Source organism: Dreissena polymorpha, chromosome 1 (genome assembly GCF_020536995.1).
Source record: "Dreissena polymorpha isolate Duluth1 chromosome 1, UMN_Dpol_1.0, whole genome shotgun sequence".
NCBI lineage: Eukaryota > Metazoa > Mollusca > Bivalvia > Myida > Dreissenidae > Dreissena > Dreissena polymorpha.
This window is the reverse complement of record NC_068355.1, coordinates 65,927,946-65,946,981: the sequence shown is the minus strand read 5'-3', so window position 1 is coordinate 65,946,981 and position 19,036 is coordinate 65,927,946.

Below are 19,036 nucleotides of genomic sequence, written 5' to 3'. Positions count from 1 at the left end.
AGCCAAAATAAACTATACCAAAATGCATTTCAAGAATTTATCTGTTATCCTGTCAATAATTTGATGCAAGTTATTTCGTGCTAATGCTTTTGTTGAGACAAAAATACATGCTCGAACAAATGTTGAGTGTCTTCGACAACAGGCTGTTTTATTTGGAATTTGCTAATTCACAAATATGCGATATATCAATAAGAGAACGTGGATAAGTAACAAGATACTACGAAACGATTGTTGGTATGCAGTTAATATAGAGAATAACAGGTTACTGTCCCATCGTTTTGTAATATATCAGGCGAGGCTTAGAATAATATAACGGCGAGGCTTGCCGAGCCGTTATTTTATTCGTGCCGAGCCTGATATATTACACAACGATGGGACAGTAACCTGTTTTTTCTGTTTATCATACCACATTTTCCTAAAAATCTGCAAAACAATCCATTTCTTTATATTTAATATGTACGGATCCCCGCTGATTTTGCTGATCCGGCTTTTACACGTTGACATACATGTAGAAACGGCGTTCGAAAAGACAACACGAATAATCGCTTATTTTAAACATCGTATAGAGAAAAAAAGTTGTTTGCACTACGAATGGAAAGAGTACAACCGCTTTAACTATAAACGTCTTGAATTGGAGATCAGGAATTGACTGCAGCGACAAATTTAATCAGAGAACACACTTCACCGAATAGTTTGGAGACGCCATTTTGGAGATATGTATTGAAATTGACATTTTGATGATGGTGTCAATAATGACATAAGCGTGTTAAATCGTTTGTTTAAATAGTTAAGGATAAGCATACAGTTATCATTTGTCTTGACTTTCTGTGCAAAATTTGCGAGTGCAAAGACTATATCGATATTTAAGATTTATTGCCCCATTGATGACGTCATTTAACTTATGCAGTGCGGGCTGTTGTGATTTTTAAAAAATAAACGTTTTTGTGATTTATGACTTTAAACTAGAATAAAATATGAACGTTCTTGGTATCAAATTGTTTGTTTTGGTGAACCTGATTCATATTGAAAGAAATTGTTGACTTAATTGAAAATCCCACGTAACTCCAAACATTGACTGATACAAAAACTTCCTGTTGACCATGTTATAAAAAATATATCAGGCAACGTTATATCAGGAAGATATCAATGCGGTGGTATGATAAACATATCTTTGAAGATATGGACCTTTACAATGCATTCTTATCATCGGTTAATACTAGTGTAGATATAATTGCTTTCTATACTGAAATTACTACTACTAATACTACTACTACTACTACTACTACTCCTACTACTACTACTTACTACTACTACTACTACTACTACTACTACTCTACAATACTTATACTTCTACACTAGTACTACTACTATACTACTACTACTACTACGTCTACTCTACTACTACTACTACTACTACCACTACTACTACGACACTACTACTACTACTACTAATACTACTACTGACTACTAACTACGACACTCCAACTACTACTACTACTACACTACTACTTACCACTACTACTAGTACTACTTCTACTACTAATACTACTTCTACTCTACTACTACTACTACTACGACTCTACTACTTCTACTAACTACTACTACTACTACTACTACTTCTACTACTACTACTACTACTACTACTACTACTACTACTACTTCTACTACTACTACTACTACTACTACTACAACTACTACTACTACTACTACTACTACTACTACTACTACTACTACTACTTCTACTACTTCTTCTTCTACGACTACTACTACTACTACTACGACTACATCTACCACTACTACTCCTGCTACTACTACTACTACTACTACTACTACTACTACTACTACTACTCCTACTACTACTACTACTACTACTACTTTTACTACTATTACTACTACTACTTCTACTACTTCTCCTCCTCCTCCTCCTCCTCCTACTACTACTACTACTTCTACTACTACTACTACTACTACTACTACTACTACTACTACTACTACTACTACTTCTTCTTCTTCTACTACTACTTCTACTACAACTAGTACTACTACTACTACTTCTACTACTACTACTAGTACTTCTATTACTTCTACTAGTCTACTACTACTACTACTACTACTACTACTACTACTACTACTACTACTACTACTACTACTACTACTACTACTACTTCTTCTACAACTTCTACTTCTACTACTACTTCTTCTACTACTACTACTACTACTATTACCGGTACTACTACTACTACTACTACTACTACTATTACTACTACTACTACTACTACTACTACTACTACTACTTCTTCTTCTACTACTACTAATACTACTTCTTATACTACTATTACTTCTACTACTACTATACTACTACTACTACTACTACTACTACTACTACTACTACTACTACTACTACTACTACTACTACTACTACTACTACTACTACTACTACTTATACTACTACTACTTCTACTAATACTACTAATACTACTATTACTAATAATACTTGTACTAGTAGTATTTTTTTTCTTGTGAATTTTGTTCTGTATAATTTTAATTTTCTCCCCATTTTCGTTCATTTGCTGTTGGTGCTGTTGTTCTATGAGCGATGCATTCTTTAATCGTTTAATGCATATATTGTGTTTCATGTTGCTGTCCGTATTATGCAAGCAATTTATTATAGAAACTCAGAATAAGTATCAGCATTCGTGCATTAATGTGATGTTGTTGGCTCGCGCCTGAAATCGTAGTCTCTAGGTCATAGTTTATTGACTGTTATTTGATTGTTTCTGAATTCTTAAGATTGGAGCATGTAATCGAAAACAAAATCCCGTACATATTCTTCGTACGGAGTTTCAACGAACTAAAAAAAAATAATAACATTAAAAAATACAGAAACATGTGTACACCCTCGTGCTTTCGCCTGTAATATATTAAATATATTAACATGAATGCATCGAATTTCCAAACAAAAGGTTACACGACGTTATGTTTTAATATAATTTAAATTTTTTGAATAAGAGAAGACCGCCTCGGGCGATGTGTATTTTCAGAAAAAAAAACATTAAATTTCCAGCCATGGAATTGCAGGATCTAAAATTACATATTCAATTAGGTCTGACCAAACTCAGACATATATTTTGCGCTGTAGTGTCAGTTACGTGCGATAACCGCTCCCGTTGACCCTAGTTTAAAAATCCTTGTTTGTTACACAAATTACTTAATGATACGGGTAATATCTTACATGTCAACGTTGTATGTATATATCAAGTGCTTATAGCAAATGAAACTAAACTTTATCACACAATTGATTTGTTTCGTATTCCTCAACAGTATCACCGGTTAAAATTGATTTAGCTGCAACGATACAAATTAAAAGTTCAATATCTGCTTTATGTTGGAGATGAATATATTAGCCAGGATAAAACGAAGATATTTTAAATGAGTTTTATTTTAAATATTTTATATCTCCGATTAGGTATATTGGTGTGTAACGATATAATTTGTCGCGATTTATCAATAATTCAGGGAAGAACATAGCGCAAACAAATGCCCGACGTCGATTGCCACATGTCTCGTTTTATTAAGAAGATACTTTATGCGAATATTTCTGGGCTAAGTGATCGATATCAAAACCCAGCAAACTGCTTTAAAACCTAACTGCTTTGAATTTATTATTCACTGTCTGTTGTGTTATTAAATGTCATGAATGAGTTCAAGACTGCAATTCTGTGTTAGATAGTTTGGAAATCCGTTTATGTCATAAATAAATAACTGCATGTTATAGCTAGATTTTCTTACTTCTCGTACCTCTGAAGTTTTAATGTGTACGTATTTTATGCACGATTGTGATTTTCTGATAATTGATAAAAAATCGTAAACAATTAATATCATTATTTTTACATAACATGTTTGATATCCCGGTTATTATTTTTTACGCCGCCGATTAACGAGATGCGAAGATAAAAGAACGACTGCATGATTACCTTCTTTGGTAAAGTCGCGATAATCCCATCAATGGCAGTTGGTAATACCTTAATGGAAAGATGTTTGGTTACCTGATACGATTACTAATCCGGATGTCTTTGATGCAATACATTTGATACCGAAGTAACTTTTGCAATTTAATTAATATCGACCAGAAACATATATAAAGGATATTGAATAATACTATGCATATGATATGTTTTGCCTTATAATTGCATGATCAACATTTCTGCAGCCTTACGATAACCATATCCATCTGACATGTAATACGTAATTATATCAGATCTAAAATATGTGAACATAATTATTTGCGACACACCATTTGGAATGGTACGATTTAGCATATACATAACAACATTCTAGCATCCATGGAACACTAAATTAAGTGCAAGTTGTTAACATGATTGCCGCTTTATTGTAACTGTATTGATTAAAATATAGTCTTAATAAAATCGGAAGTTGTTTTCCTCAATGACCGCTCGAACTAACCCTAACTCGTTAGTTTAGTTTAAACCTATTTATTTTAGCTCGATTGCATCGAAAGCCTAAGGCTTATATAAACGCTCTCGAGTCCGTTTCCTGGGCCTAGAACCAGTACTTGGTGTCTTTGAGGGAGATCTAAAGAACGCTCCCACGGTGGGGATCGAACCCGTGACCTCCCGGTCGCTAGGCGGACACCATATCCATTACACCACGGCGACCTTGACCTAACTCGTTGTTGACCCTATATAGAAACAAGCAATATGAACATTACTGTAATAATTGACTTCTTTGTGGGGGTTTTTCGACGCAAATTGGCTGCTGTTGGGAAAAAGTACGCCCACTTTGATATGAGTGTTGCTAGAAATATTTTGAACGTATTAGTTTATTACTTATTGTTTCCCAGTTCAATTTCTATAAAGTAATTAACCATATTACGCGACGCCTAATCTCTCTACATGACTTTACAGTACCGGCGCTATGTTTGCAAAACACCTCATATATATATGTTTTTCTACTTGCAAACTGTATGTATTAACTGCACGTGCTTCACACCCGTGACCGTTTTCCACATTTTAGATTTAAATCGGAGAGCACTATTTGTTATGCATGCGTTGTTAGTTTTTCCTACTGACCGTTTGTCCTTTGTAGTTTATTTCACACAATGTCCATTTTTACACGTCCATCAAGAACGATCATACTTATAATATGAATTTCGTGAAGTAATAAAAAATTGCTCATGCTCTCAAATTTAAAACGATAAACTTCATACACCACGAGATTATATGTATACAATGACTATTACTTATTTTGTCAGAATGCGTTTCAATTAAATACAAAACATTCGCCATTTCGGAGAAAGATCTATTTAAAAAAGAATGGTATACAACGTGTTTTAGTGAGAATGTCACATGGAATAGGTTAATACATAGTTACTACATAATCTAAATACTTTGTAAAATGATTGCAACAAGTATTGCATTATTCTAAGATTATTGACTTTTTGAAAGATATGTAATGTATACCATATATCTAAGACATTTGTTTTCACATTTCAAAGCCTTTTAAACAAAACATGGCTAGTTTTCTTAACACTTTTTTCTTTGTACTATCAAGTAGTTTAATAAACTACAACATATTTGGGCGAGGTCTATAATATTTAGGAATAAATGTATTCCTAACATTGGCATAGAAAGGGCATTTAATAAGAAAGTGATATTCATCCACGATATCATTAAGGTTTCATAAAACACATTTACGTTGATCTCAGACAATGTTCTGGTATAAATAAATAAATAATAACATACATCAATAATAATTAGTGAGCCGACAAACGTAATTAAGCAATAATGTTCCTATGTTTATTTTTATTTTCAACAATATCAAAATAAGCCGATATTTTGAATACTGGTTTTATTTCCTTATATAAATCATTGAACTATATGATGTGATACTAACATTCTAGTTATATATATATATATAAATGACATATATATAAATAAATAAGTAAATAAATAAATAAATAAATAAATAAATAAATAAATATATATATATATATATATATATATATATATATATATATATATATTTATTTATATAAATATATATATATATTTATATACACTGGCGACGTTATCTGTGTTTATATTTATATATTTATATATTTATATAAATATATATATATATATTAATATACACTGGCGACGTTATCTGTTTTTTTAAGTATCGGGATTAATTGATTACAATTTACAGATTCGGGAAAAAGCCATACATCGTTAAACATAACATCAGTAATGGGATTAATTGATTAGAGTTTACAGATTCGGGAAATAGACATACATCGTTAAAACATAACATAACATTACAAATGGTTTATTGCACTGTAAGGCCTCCGGCCCAAAATCTAATTGTTTAATAATGATCCAATGTGGTGACAACAGAGATATGTTAATTAATAATATATTTTTTAACGAGCAGGACATGTAACACAAAGACATAAGCATATACTGTATGTAACATATCATATCATAACTTTGGCAAGTAAGTCATTTAAGATATATATTTTATAATAAGAGTACTTATAACGTCATGAACACTTTTATATCAAGTATCAATCAACAACTTTTTTTCAAGTAGTAGGCTTCGTGCCTATATTTTGCAAAAGCAATTACACTCCTTCTGTCATTTTCCGACATCATTGTATGAAACAGATTCAAAGTTATATAATCGTTTCCAATAATGCACATTAAATATTTAAGTCGTATTTCATCATATAATGGGCACACTAAAACAAAATGGAATTCGTCTTCAATTACATAAAAATTGCGTTTAAAAAACAGAAGTAACACAATCTATATTCTTTATCTATATTCATAAGCCGGTCCTTTTCAATTTGTAGTTCGTGGCCTGAACAACGAACATTTGATAACGTCCTTTTTAAAACATAACGTAAATCCATGTTTAGGTATCTCTCGGTATTCAGGAGAGTTTTGAAATCTTTATAATGTAGTGCTTTTGATGATGTATTGATAAAATCCTGCATCCTTTGGAGAGCACAGCCTTTTAGTCTTCTTTGATTGAGTTTCATGAAAGCATTGACGTTTTTAATTTCACCGGCTATCCAAGCAAACCCGAAACCATTTTAAAACAGATGTTGTTAAACTCCGGTAGCCTACTTTGTGTTGCCGTCGGTGTCTTAGTTACGTAGCATTAGGTAACAGTTTTTCGGATATCTTTGGTCTTCCATTCGAGTCAACTTTGTCCAATACTTACTACAACGCGACATATACCTAACATTTAATGGAAGCCGACCACATTCACTCAGAGCGAGAGAGTTTGGTACATTTTGATTTAAACACGCCACGTACTTACAAAACCGGGAGTGTACACGCTCTATAGTTTCGTTGAAACGGACCCCTCATATCTCTGAGGAGAAGCATACAATTGGGGCCACCATTGCATCAAATACTTTAAAAGCATCCTTCGGTTGGAAGAAACCAAATCGTTTTAGAAATCTGTATATATTATCCACCGCCTTCGAAATCCGTAGACTAAATATTTTCTGGGTTTTGGTCAATGATAAGGTTGGCGTAAAATAGGCACCTTTATATTTATAAATCTGCACAACTTCAATTTGATAACCGTTATAAAACCACTTTTCAAAGGATCTAAGCGGGTCTCCGTTGAGAAACACCATACTTTATTACTTTTCCACATGTATATTCATCCCGGTAGGGAGCAGAATTGTTCAATACAGTTTATTTGTCTTTGTAGGTTTTGTTTTGTATCGGCCGTGCTGGCTATATCGTCAGCAAATAGGATGGCATATATGTCATCAGTAATATCGTTAATAAAGACACCATTTTCGCACGTCAGCTTTAAAAAGTATACTAGGTCATTGATAAACAGTGAAAAAAATATCACAGGCGAGCTGACACAGCCTTGTTTCGTTCCGATCGAGCAATTAATAAAATCAGGTTAAGCCATCTTTTACTTTAACACACGACCTTAAGTTGTCACACATTGATTTAAATATATTAAATAAATTGCTGTCTTCTTTGAAACCTTTCCTGATCACACAACGCCATGAATTGTGATGAACACACGAATCAAATGCATTATAGAAGTCAATAAAGAACACGTACATTCTCCCCCTTTTCTTACAAAAGTACTTCTGATTAACAGCCTGCAGGTTAAATATATTGTCAACCATAGAATAATTTCTACGAAAACCAGCTTTAGATTCAATAATTACGTCATTTTCTTCACACCAACTAGTCAGCCTTTTATTGAATATATGTGTAAATATTTGCCTTACACTACTTATAAGCGATATGGCCCTATAATTATTAGAATCGTCTTTACTGCCCTTTTTGTGTAACGGTACTATAATTCTTTCGCTCCATTCCGCGGGAAAAATACCTTCATCATAAATAGCATAAAATAAGTCTTTCAAATAAGCAACAATGATTTAACAGGTATGTTTTAACATTTCAATACATAATCCATCTACGTCTAGGCTACAGTTACATCTCAACGAGCGAATGCTTGTCGGCAGATATCTCAACGTCTAGAACGTGTGCGTTAATGTGGGTGGCCAGTTTTGATTATTCGTTGTGGTAAACGGAAGTTGATGTTTTGTCTGCTAAGTAAAGGTTTTCGAAGTAGTCCGACCATGTACTTGCAGAAATACAGGCATCAATACTTTTTATTGTATTATGATTTGTATAAGAACATTCTATTTGCCTCCAAATGTCCTTTGGGATAGTACGGGCCTTTACTAGGTCGTCTTTTCTACTTCTTTCTTAATCTTCTTTTTTCTTTCTACATCAGTTGTTGAACAACTTTCTGGCATCAATATATTCCTGTAGATCTGCTTAAGTGTCTGGTCTGTCATTCGAAAGCGACGTAATAGTTTATACATGTTTTGCTTTGCCTTTGCAATCTCACACTACCAGCACCACCAACCAGGCTGGTTACCTTGCTATACACATATTTCGAATTACACGCATTTTGAACCCTATGATTTGAATATCGTGATAAAGTCATTCAGTTTTTCAAGGGTATTTGTTGTGGTGACTGTATTTAGGAAAGCTTCTTCTACTCCCCCAAAAATATTAACAAATTCATCTCCACCGTCCTGACGCCAATTATATTTATTATATGCATTTTAGCAGGCATATCATTCTCTTCAGTACGCATAATGATTATCGTTGTCTTTACAAAACAAAGAGCAGTATAGTGGAAACTGATCAGAGAAGTCAATAAAATCAACACCAAATGAGGAAATAATATGAAAACTTTCAGATGAAGCTAAGTTACTCTACAATACTATGACCATTATTTGCAACACATGTAAAATTGCCGTCTTTATCATCGGACAGTCGACCATTTAGCATATATACATCAGCATACAATATAGTTCGATAAGAGAGTACGCAAACTTATTTATCGTCAAGGCTTTCGAATTACGCTGAAGGCAAAAATCATCACCTGGGTAGTCGGTATCTGTACTAAAAAATCAACATCGTCTTGGGGGATATAGTCAAGCATTTCTTATACACGAGCGTTAAAGTACCCGGCTATAAGAAACGAGGTATCTGGGAAATCGGACTTTATAATAGTAAATATGTCATTAAATAGACTAATGTCGTCGTTTTCCTCCGCGTCATATAGCAGACTTCTCTTCTGAAAATACATATGTAAAGTTCATAATCAGATCTTTTGGTAAAGAAAGCAATTCCTTTTTTACATATAATACTATACAATCCGTAAACGGATTGTATATTCTTGTTATCATTCTTGTTATCACGCCGTTTCGACATAAAGACTTTTTTTATTCATACTTATACACCGCCTGAATTACGAATACTGCTTTAACTCTTTGATCTAATATTTTCAAAGAGCGTATAATCACTAAAAACATCACCATATTCACACAAATGCGTTTCATATTAAGCTCTTAAAGGGGCCTTTTCACAGATTTTGAAATGTATTGAACTTTAAAATTGAATGATTTATATTAATAAATGTAAACATTGGATCTAAAGAGCTCCAGTAAAAAAATTAGAATGAAATGAAAGAAAGAAATAAAGGTATCTCTCAAAAGGACTCGAAACACTGACCCCTGGAGAAAAAGTCTATCGCTTAGACCAATCGACCATTCTTGCTCATACAGTGAGTGATGTATTCTATACTTTATATAAGCAATCCTCGAAGTATCACAAAATATAACGACAAGAACTGAACTCTCCAAATTATTCAATCGTTTCGCGTTGCAATGCTTTATAATTTTCAGGTTTTTTAATCGTCAAAAGATGCATATAATGAATATAAATTGAAGAAATGTTTTCAAACATATTGATTATATTATTTATAATTATACAGAGTTTGCTATAAATACCAGCTGCATATATTAATTTAATAAATGAATCGTTTTGTACATGTATGTTATGTGATTCTTGGCTATGTGTGAAATATAAAGAGCTTTAAATGTGTTAAAGACCTTAATGATCCAATCCAGTGAAAGCGACCTTAATGGGACACGTTTATAGTTTTTGAAAATTACGAAGTATGTATACATTATCTTTAAACCTTTAACTCCTGACTAAGAGAAATGTTGGTGAATTTATGTATAATCCCAATACGCAATCGGTAAAATAATAAAGAGTTTGTAATGCTTTTCATAGATAATTTGGGCCATACTTGTAAAACTTATAAAGCGTTTATAATAAATCGTTGAATATCAAAGCTAGTTTTAGAATTCCAGGGATAGCAATACGTTTAGTATGCTACTCTATGAAGAAGAAGGGGTATATTGTTTTGCTGGATGGCGGTCGGTCTGTCTGTCTGTTTGACGGTAGATCAGTTCGTTTCCGATCAATAACTCGTCAACGAATTGATCGATTGGTTGATACTCAACATGTGCATTAGCCTTGGACACCTATTGAAATTGGGGTCACTACGTCAAAGATCAATGTCATTATCACACTAAGTGTGAAAATCTTTTCCGATCAATAACTCGTCAACGAATTGACCATTTGTTTTCACAAACATGTGATACTTAAATACGATTCTATTTTCAGTCTGTGCTGAATCTGTTACATTGAATACTGCTTGCATTGGCCATTTATTTAAATGTATGTAATGCACATATTGGCTATAGTCGGTTGTAATTATATCCGTGGTAGTAATACATTCTTAAATATATAATACTTTGATTTATTTCCGCATGGAAGATACTGAAATCTATTAAATCCAATCGTCCACTTTAATTCGTGGCAGAATTGGTTTAATAAACTATATTATTCATTTCACCATGATATAAGCTCGTCGCAGCGTTCAGCTGGTAACGTCTCTTGCGGAGAGATGTAAATGATGTGTAATATTGCCAGTGTAGCAAACAAATATAAATTGTGTTTTGATGTTCCTGTACTTAATTCAATTTTCCCAAGGATAATGAGGTCTAAGAATTTAAGGGCAAAACCATTATTGCTTACTATGTAGCAGTCGAGATGTTGGTGCCATTTTTAATTGGCTATATTTCAATATCACACTATCGTCTTTATTTAATATAGACGATTGCTAGATGGGATGTCTCATTTAACACAATTTGATCCGCTATTATGGAATCATAGATATTGACTCATACGGCTCCAAACACAAAAACATCATGAAATAACAATCCGAAATAAGTCGATGTATTGTCGTAAGAAATTATATCGTTGTAAATATTGCGACATGCCAATTATCAGACGTACATATAATATTATAATGATTCAATGTATGGCCGTCGCAATCACAAACCATATATGAGATTCCGTAAATAATTATTTCAGTTATATATCTGAAATATGATATAAAGTGAATATGAAAGCTAATGTGAGACACATATTGTGGAATTTTTAATTTTATTTATACATATCGTAAACAAATCTTGAGAATTCGTTAAACGCATAAAGACAATGCGCTGTTTACATGTCGTTTATTGTATCGTGACTAACTTTTGTTATTAATAGGCAAAATAAAATTATTGATATATATTTGATACAGAAGTACCGTTCTTTTAATGATAATCTTTTTCTTTTTTAACTATTGACTGCCCGAATGGAGGAATGCATCCGAGTATTCATTTCGCATACAGCTAATCGTGCCTAACAAAAATTGATTCAAGAGCCGGTTCCTTTGATGTGAAAGAAGAAAGAATACGTTTGAGACCATTCAGATTATTCCGAGTAGCAACTATTGTAGTATTTGACCCTATGTGAATGTACAAAACAACCATACAAGTTGATAAACGTTCGTGATCGGTTGCCTTATCTGGTTGGTCTGCAATAATATGTCATTGAACTAATAAAATCAGCAAGTTCGGTGTGAATAAGTACATAAATCTATAATATCAACATGTTAGAAAACAATTTCAGCCGTCTTGTAGCCTTTTCAATACTAATAATTCAAACTGAAGTTATAGTATTACCCTGGTATGTTAGGTGAATTGAATGTAAGCCAATTACCTGAATATAATGTACACGTGACTTAAGAGCTCATCGCTTAATAGTTTTGTTAAGACAGTCTGTCACCTTTGCGCTTTAAAAAACCTTTAAACGCAAATTGTTAGTTTTTTTTAATTCAAACTCTATACAATTATTAACATTTGTGTAAATATCAGCAATCAGTACTTCACCAAAGCCAACGTTCAATCAAATACCCATCGCTCATTGATACTAACGAAATCATCCAAATGAAACAGTTACATGCACACGAGTTTTGACTTGTTATAAATACTGTAACCTGTTAAATTTTGTCTTCCTTCCCTTAATCCGAACAAATGATCGTTGCTTTCCTGACTTCATTCGATAAGTTTTCAAGAAGTATAGTTTTATTTGTTATACGTTGGCTCATCATTGTGAATGAAAACGAAATTGTATAATCCAGTATTTATAATGTATTGATCACCCACTGTATATAATGTAGTGATAACCCACTGTATATAATGTAGTGATAACCCATTTGGTATAATGTAGTGAAAGGAAAATGCACGATACATGCACTCTTGCCTACGACAGCTTTTCTCTTGCATTTTATTTTACGAATTTTACTTTGGCTAACACTTTAATTATCAAACCATAGCCTTCTTTATTACACATTTAGGCACTGTCATCAGTGATGAAACTCTATAAACTCACTATGAACTTACGTACATGGATATTTTCCTATTTGGTTCTGATTATACAAAGGAATCGGAAGCGAGACATTTTGATATCAAACAGGATAAATCATGTTGTAAAACTGTGATGCATTTAAAGACATATTTAACAAATATATATTTAAGACATGTTTTGCTTATAAATATTTTTTAGACATATTTTTTTACAAATATTTTGTACATATTTTGCTAATATAAATTTAAGAATTATTTTTTTAATATATATTCAAGGCATATTTTAATACTATATATTTAAAAAATGTTGCAATAATATATATTTTAGACATATTTTAATAACACATATTAATGGAATTTTCACTAATATATAAGTAAGACATATTTTACCATTTGTTTTGCATGTTTTCTCAATAGTTATGTATAATTATATTATTTATTTATTTAAAATAGTGGTGGCAAAGCTAACAATTTAGTTTGTTTCAGCTTTGAAAAGATAACTTGCAATATGATATAAATAATGCAATTTATTTTTAAAATTGCACAGGTGATGAATAACGGTATATTTATTTTACATGTTAAATATTTTTGATATATTTGCAACAGCGCCGAATATAAGAACTGATAAATAAAAACATGTAACTGACACGGATCTTCGATTAATCTATCTAGGTTTTTGCTAATTTTACGAAATGTATCATAAACTAAAGTATTGCATTGTGTTTATACAACTATTGCAATACACTCATATAGACGATATTTATAATAAAAATGAAATCTACATGTTCAATTGTCTACATCTATTTGCAAAAAACATATTTCAACTGAAAGTGACAAACTAGGAATTATAAGTATTAATCGTGTTGTGTTCAGGTGTCGTAAATGTAGGTATGTTTATGAAATTGGCATTGGAATATAAATTTTCTATCCAATTTTATGATCTTTATGTCACACATGACCAGGTGTTTACTGTCTACCGAGTCTACAAATCGAAAGTATGATATTTTGTGTCGCTTTCTTTCCATGCTGTAGTTTTCATGAAGTGAACCGTTTGGCCTATGAAAAAACAAGCATGTTACAATAATATTTTAAAACGATAATTTTATATTTTAACACTAGGCTTTTGAAAACATTTGTATCGTATGCCAGTAAAACGTTTGCATACAACGATAATCTTCTCACCGTAGAAGGTTTGTCGGTACAATTTATATTATTGTGCACTTCCCTGACTTGTCGAACAATTTGGCAAGATGGTTAGATATACTGTTTTAGGTACTTTATTATTAATGTATTGCTGATGTAATGTAAACATTTCGCTGCAAATTGAAATAAAACACAATTCAGTTTATGTATTCTGAAACAAAAGTAGATTTATAGGGGATACATCACGTATAATAATTATGTCGGAAAGCCCACCTCCGTACGTCCGAGTAGAAACAATCCGTACTAAAACAATATTAGGATTCTAAACGTAAATAGATTAATATGCACTAAAAAAGCCATCGCTGATACGAATTAAATGTTCTCCAGTGAACTAAACGCGGCTGCGGACAACATGGGCATGCGTACTTTCTGGAGAAAGTTTCCCTTGAAACAAAAGAAATCAAAAGCGACGATAAATGAAATAGAAGGCGACAGAATTACCCTTCGGAACCCAAATGACATTACAGGTATATTTAGCTCATACTATAAAACGTGTTTACTCCAAAATTCTTAAACATGTATAACACTTATCTTCATGCTGAATTGGACAATAAAGTACAACTGTTCTTTCAATTTAACGACCTCTCCAAAGACAAGTGCCTAGCCAAAGACGTTTCAATTAATAAAATCACGGAAGTAGTGAAAACGCTTAAATTGAAAAAAACCCACCTCGACACGCTAACATTTGTTAACGAGCACCTTTTATATGGTGTGGAGAGTCTTCTCCGTTATGTTGAAACACTGTTCACTCTGATTTTACAAGCGCGTATGTTTCATCTGGATGCAAACTCGGAATGACCATACCTATTCACGAGGAAGGGAAACCGAAAATTAAATGCAGCAGCTATCGCACAATCACACTACTTCCGGTTTTATAACAAACTTTTCTAAAAAACTTCTCAACACTAGGATAAGCAAATGGTGCATCGACAATGAAAAAAACTCATTTCCTAACCCCCAACAGAATGCCTACTAAAAAAAGCTCTGTGTTCCCTCACCGTGTCGTTTAACCTTCAGATAAGTATATATTCTAATATAGAATACGTCTCCTCTTCGCACGTGGAACTGCTGGACACTTCCTGTGCATTTGACAATGTACTTTACAACGCGTTATTTATAAAACTGCTAGAATTCAGATTTAAAGGAAAAACGCTGCGGACGTTAATAAATTGCTTCACATACATCAAACGCGCAGTATGCGTTAACGGGGTTCTGTCCATGCCATTTCGGTCCGACAAGGAGTCAGACAAGGCGTAGTCCTATCAACTTGCTTGTATCTGCATTTTATTGACACGCTTAAGTGTGATCTGTAGTCATCTGGACATGGAACTGCCACTGGCCACCTTTACACCGGGAATCCAACTATAGCAGATGACATCACGCTCATTTCACGCAGTGCACAATCATTACAGCGCCAAATAAATATTGTAACCACATATACTCAAACATGGGGATACGACTTAGTGAAGACACATGCATTTATATGGTCTTTGAAAAAATAGAGTGTTGCCTCAGACTAAAGTAAAAATCGACGATAAAATAGTGCTCCCCGCAGAGTCACCAAAACAAGTAGGAAAAATGCTTTACAGATCGCTTAAGTCGTCATAAACAGTCGACGAACAAATACAAAATAGTCGCTCATCGGTGTTTTCCCTGATGAAAAAAAAACAACAACATACGACATTAATCCGTTGAAAATGGCAGATCTCGTGGAAAAAATATCTATCCCCATACGCATCGAAAATCTTGTCATCACTGACGAACCATAATATCCTTTAAATAGAAAGATTATTAGATTTACAGCAAAACTGCGTCAAAACCCGCCAACTCGAACAAAAACGTACATGTCATTAAGCCTGATCGATTTGCTACAAATGATTTCTAAAGTCGAAGCAAGAAAACTGATGTTCTTTCATAAACTGTGCTCTATGCACACTAAATACCGTACGAAACAACTATTTGAGTATAGACTAACTCTATTTAATATCCGAGGCAAATCATCACAGAAAGGGTTAATACCATACATTAATGGAAAAGTATAACATTGTGAACTATTATTATACGGTTTATTGTGAAGTCACTGTGATTCCTCCTAAACTGACGTGGAGACGTATACATGTAGCTGAAAAATGCGATACGCCAATATCACACGGATCAATGTACAGAACGCGTAACAGGTGATCCAAAATGTGTGCAATTTAGCGTCGTTCACCAGGGCTACACCAGGGCTACTCGCCTCTATGCCGCGGCAAGGACACCCCATGAAACAACGGAAGCCTCGACAGCTGTGCGTGTGCTAGTGAACACACGGGTACAAACTCCCGGATATCGTTGCAGACACTGTGGTCTCATAGTTATATTCAGCGACATTCATGCCTACTGTCAAAGACTGAGTGCCTTACATTACTACGAGAGTGCCTCATCCTCCCCGATACTAATCCATATGATAAAGTGACATTACTTCTATCAGCAGCAAACTCTATCAATGATGAGATAACCAGACGTATATGTACTATCATTCACATGAGTATTACGCCAAAGTTATCGTGTTTCAACAAACAGACGTTTAATGAATTTCAATTTACATGGAATTCAGATGTAAATAATATTTGTGTCTGAAAGTATATTTTAATTATTCTGTTTGTATGTTAAATCACTGTCAAGTGGAATTACATAGTATATATGACATGTTAAACGTATATTGAATATGTTTTGTAGGATTGTAAGTGACAAGAAAGTGTTTTTGTGTATTTTTTGTACCGATGCAAGGCTAACAGCGTGCGAAAGTGAAATTTTGTAAAAAGCTTGGGATAAACATCTTGAATTGTTTAAAAAGCTTTTATCATATAAATAATTAGTTTTGCATTGAATTGCAAATTAATGATAATAAGGTGAGTATTTATTAAGTTTTGTTTCACATGTCAATTGGAAAAAAAAAACAAACGTAAAATCATAATAATTATAAACTATTTTACACAGTGCTCCAATTGTAAAATTTACCAACTTATCAACTAAGAATACCATGCAAGTTTGTCCGTCATTTACCAACTTATCAACTAAGAATACCATGCAAGTTTGTCCGTCATTTACCAACTTATCAACTAAGAATACCATGCAAGTTTGTGCGTCATTTACCAACTTATCAACTAAGAATACCATGCAAGTTTGTATGTCATTTTGTTTGTTAAGATGCAATACATAGATATTTGGCATTTTATATAGCTGATAACCTATCTGTGATAGAATAGAAAACGTTTCTGTATAGCTAGGGAATGCGAAAGTTTGATTAATGTGCTATTTATAAATAACTCTTTTAGATAGCGGCGTTGATGGCAGATTCTCACCCGTGGTTAATCCTGGTGTAGAAATAACGTGTGTTGATAGAAATTAAACATTTGATACCTTATCTTCACAAATATTTTTCCTCATACCTAAGAAAAACATTTCGAATTTTAGTTCGATTACTCGATTGGTCTCATTTTTCACGCTGTGTTGTATAGCTGTGCTCAAAAAAGGCTACCGTAAGGTAACGCGAGTGTACGATATCCAATCATCTTTAGGTAAATCTTCTTAGTTGTATTAACAAAACAAGGTTGTATATGCTCATGACACGAGGAAGAAAGTATGTGGTGTGGGGCATTTGGGTGATTAATTCTGATTATTGTGTAAAAATCCAGGTTTGACATTGGCTTACATATAACAATGTACACACATCAATAAAAAATTGAAGACGAAAGTTTTGGCTTAAGAAAAATATCATTATGTCAACACTTTGCGCGTAAATCCATGTATCGCTGCTAACAGTTGTAGATTGTATATCTTCATGCACTCGTTTTACATTACATGCTAGAACTTGTGTGGTAGTTTATTTGATAATACAGCAGGCAATATGCCCATGAGTATACATGAAATGTCACATACAATATTCGAAAGACAAAGTCATAGGTCATTCAAATCATAAACATCAAAAATACATCGGTACATTGTAAAGCAAAGTATTGGATATTTTAGAGAAGACAATATACAGCGAGAGGCTGTGCAGAAATATATACAAAAGTCCTACTCTAATCATAATATGTATTATAAGTATTTCTTATTTCCCATGCTTTAAAAATAAACATAGCTAAATTGTTAACAATATTGCTATTTTGAGAGGTCAATAAATCTTTAAACTTTAACATATTTGGTCTTACGTATTAACATGGAGTTAAATAAGCTTTTCTTACATCAGTTTATAATGTACAATCCATAACAAAGTGGTATTCATCTTCTTAGACATTGCATTAAATACATTTTCTTTCTGCATAAGGAGTAGCTATTTGTTTTTGCCATCTACCCGTTTCAACTTTAAGCGTATGTGCAGAGACTCTTAATCTAGATAGAGAGAGCCATTCTGTACTTTGGAATATTAACATCACTTAAATAGGATTTGAATTAAATATTGGATATTAATATGTATGGTTTTGCTCTAGTTCATTCACTCAATTCAGTTTTCCAGTTTTGTATAAACATATCTGTAACTCTTACTCTACAAATTTTCAAAAATATTTCTACATCCCCAATCCCTTGGTTCAGCCACACATCGTCAAAACCACAATTACGTAATAGACTTTTTACCACGAAGCCAAAGATCTGTTATTGGTGTATGTTTCTAATTCTCGGAACATAATATAATAACAAGTTTAACATATTTAATATCATGTGTGTTTACTAGCTTTA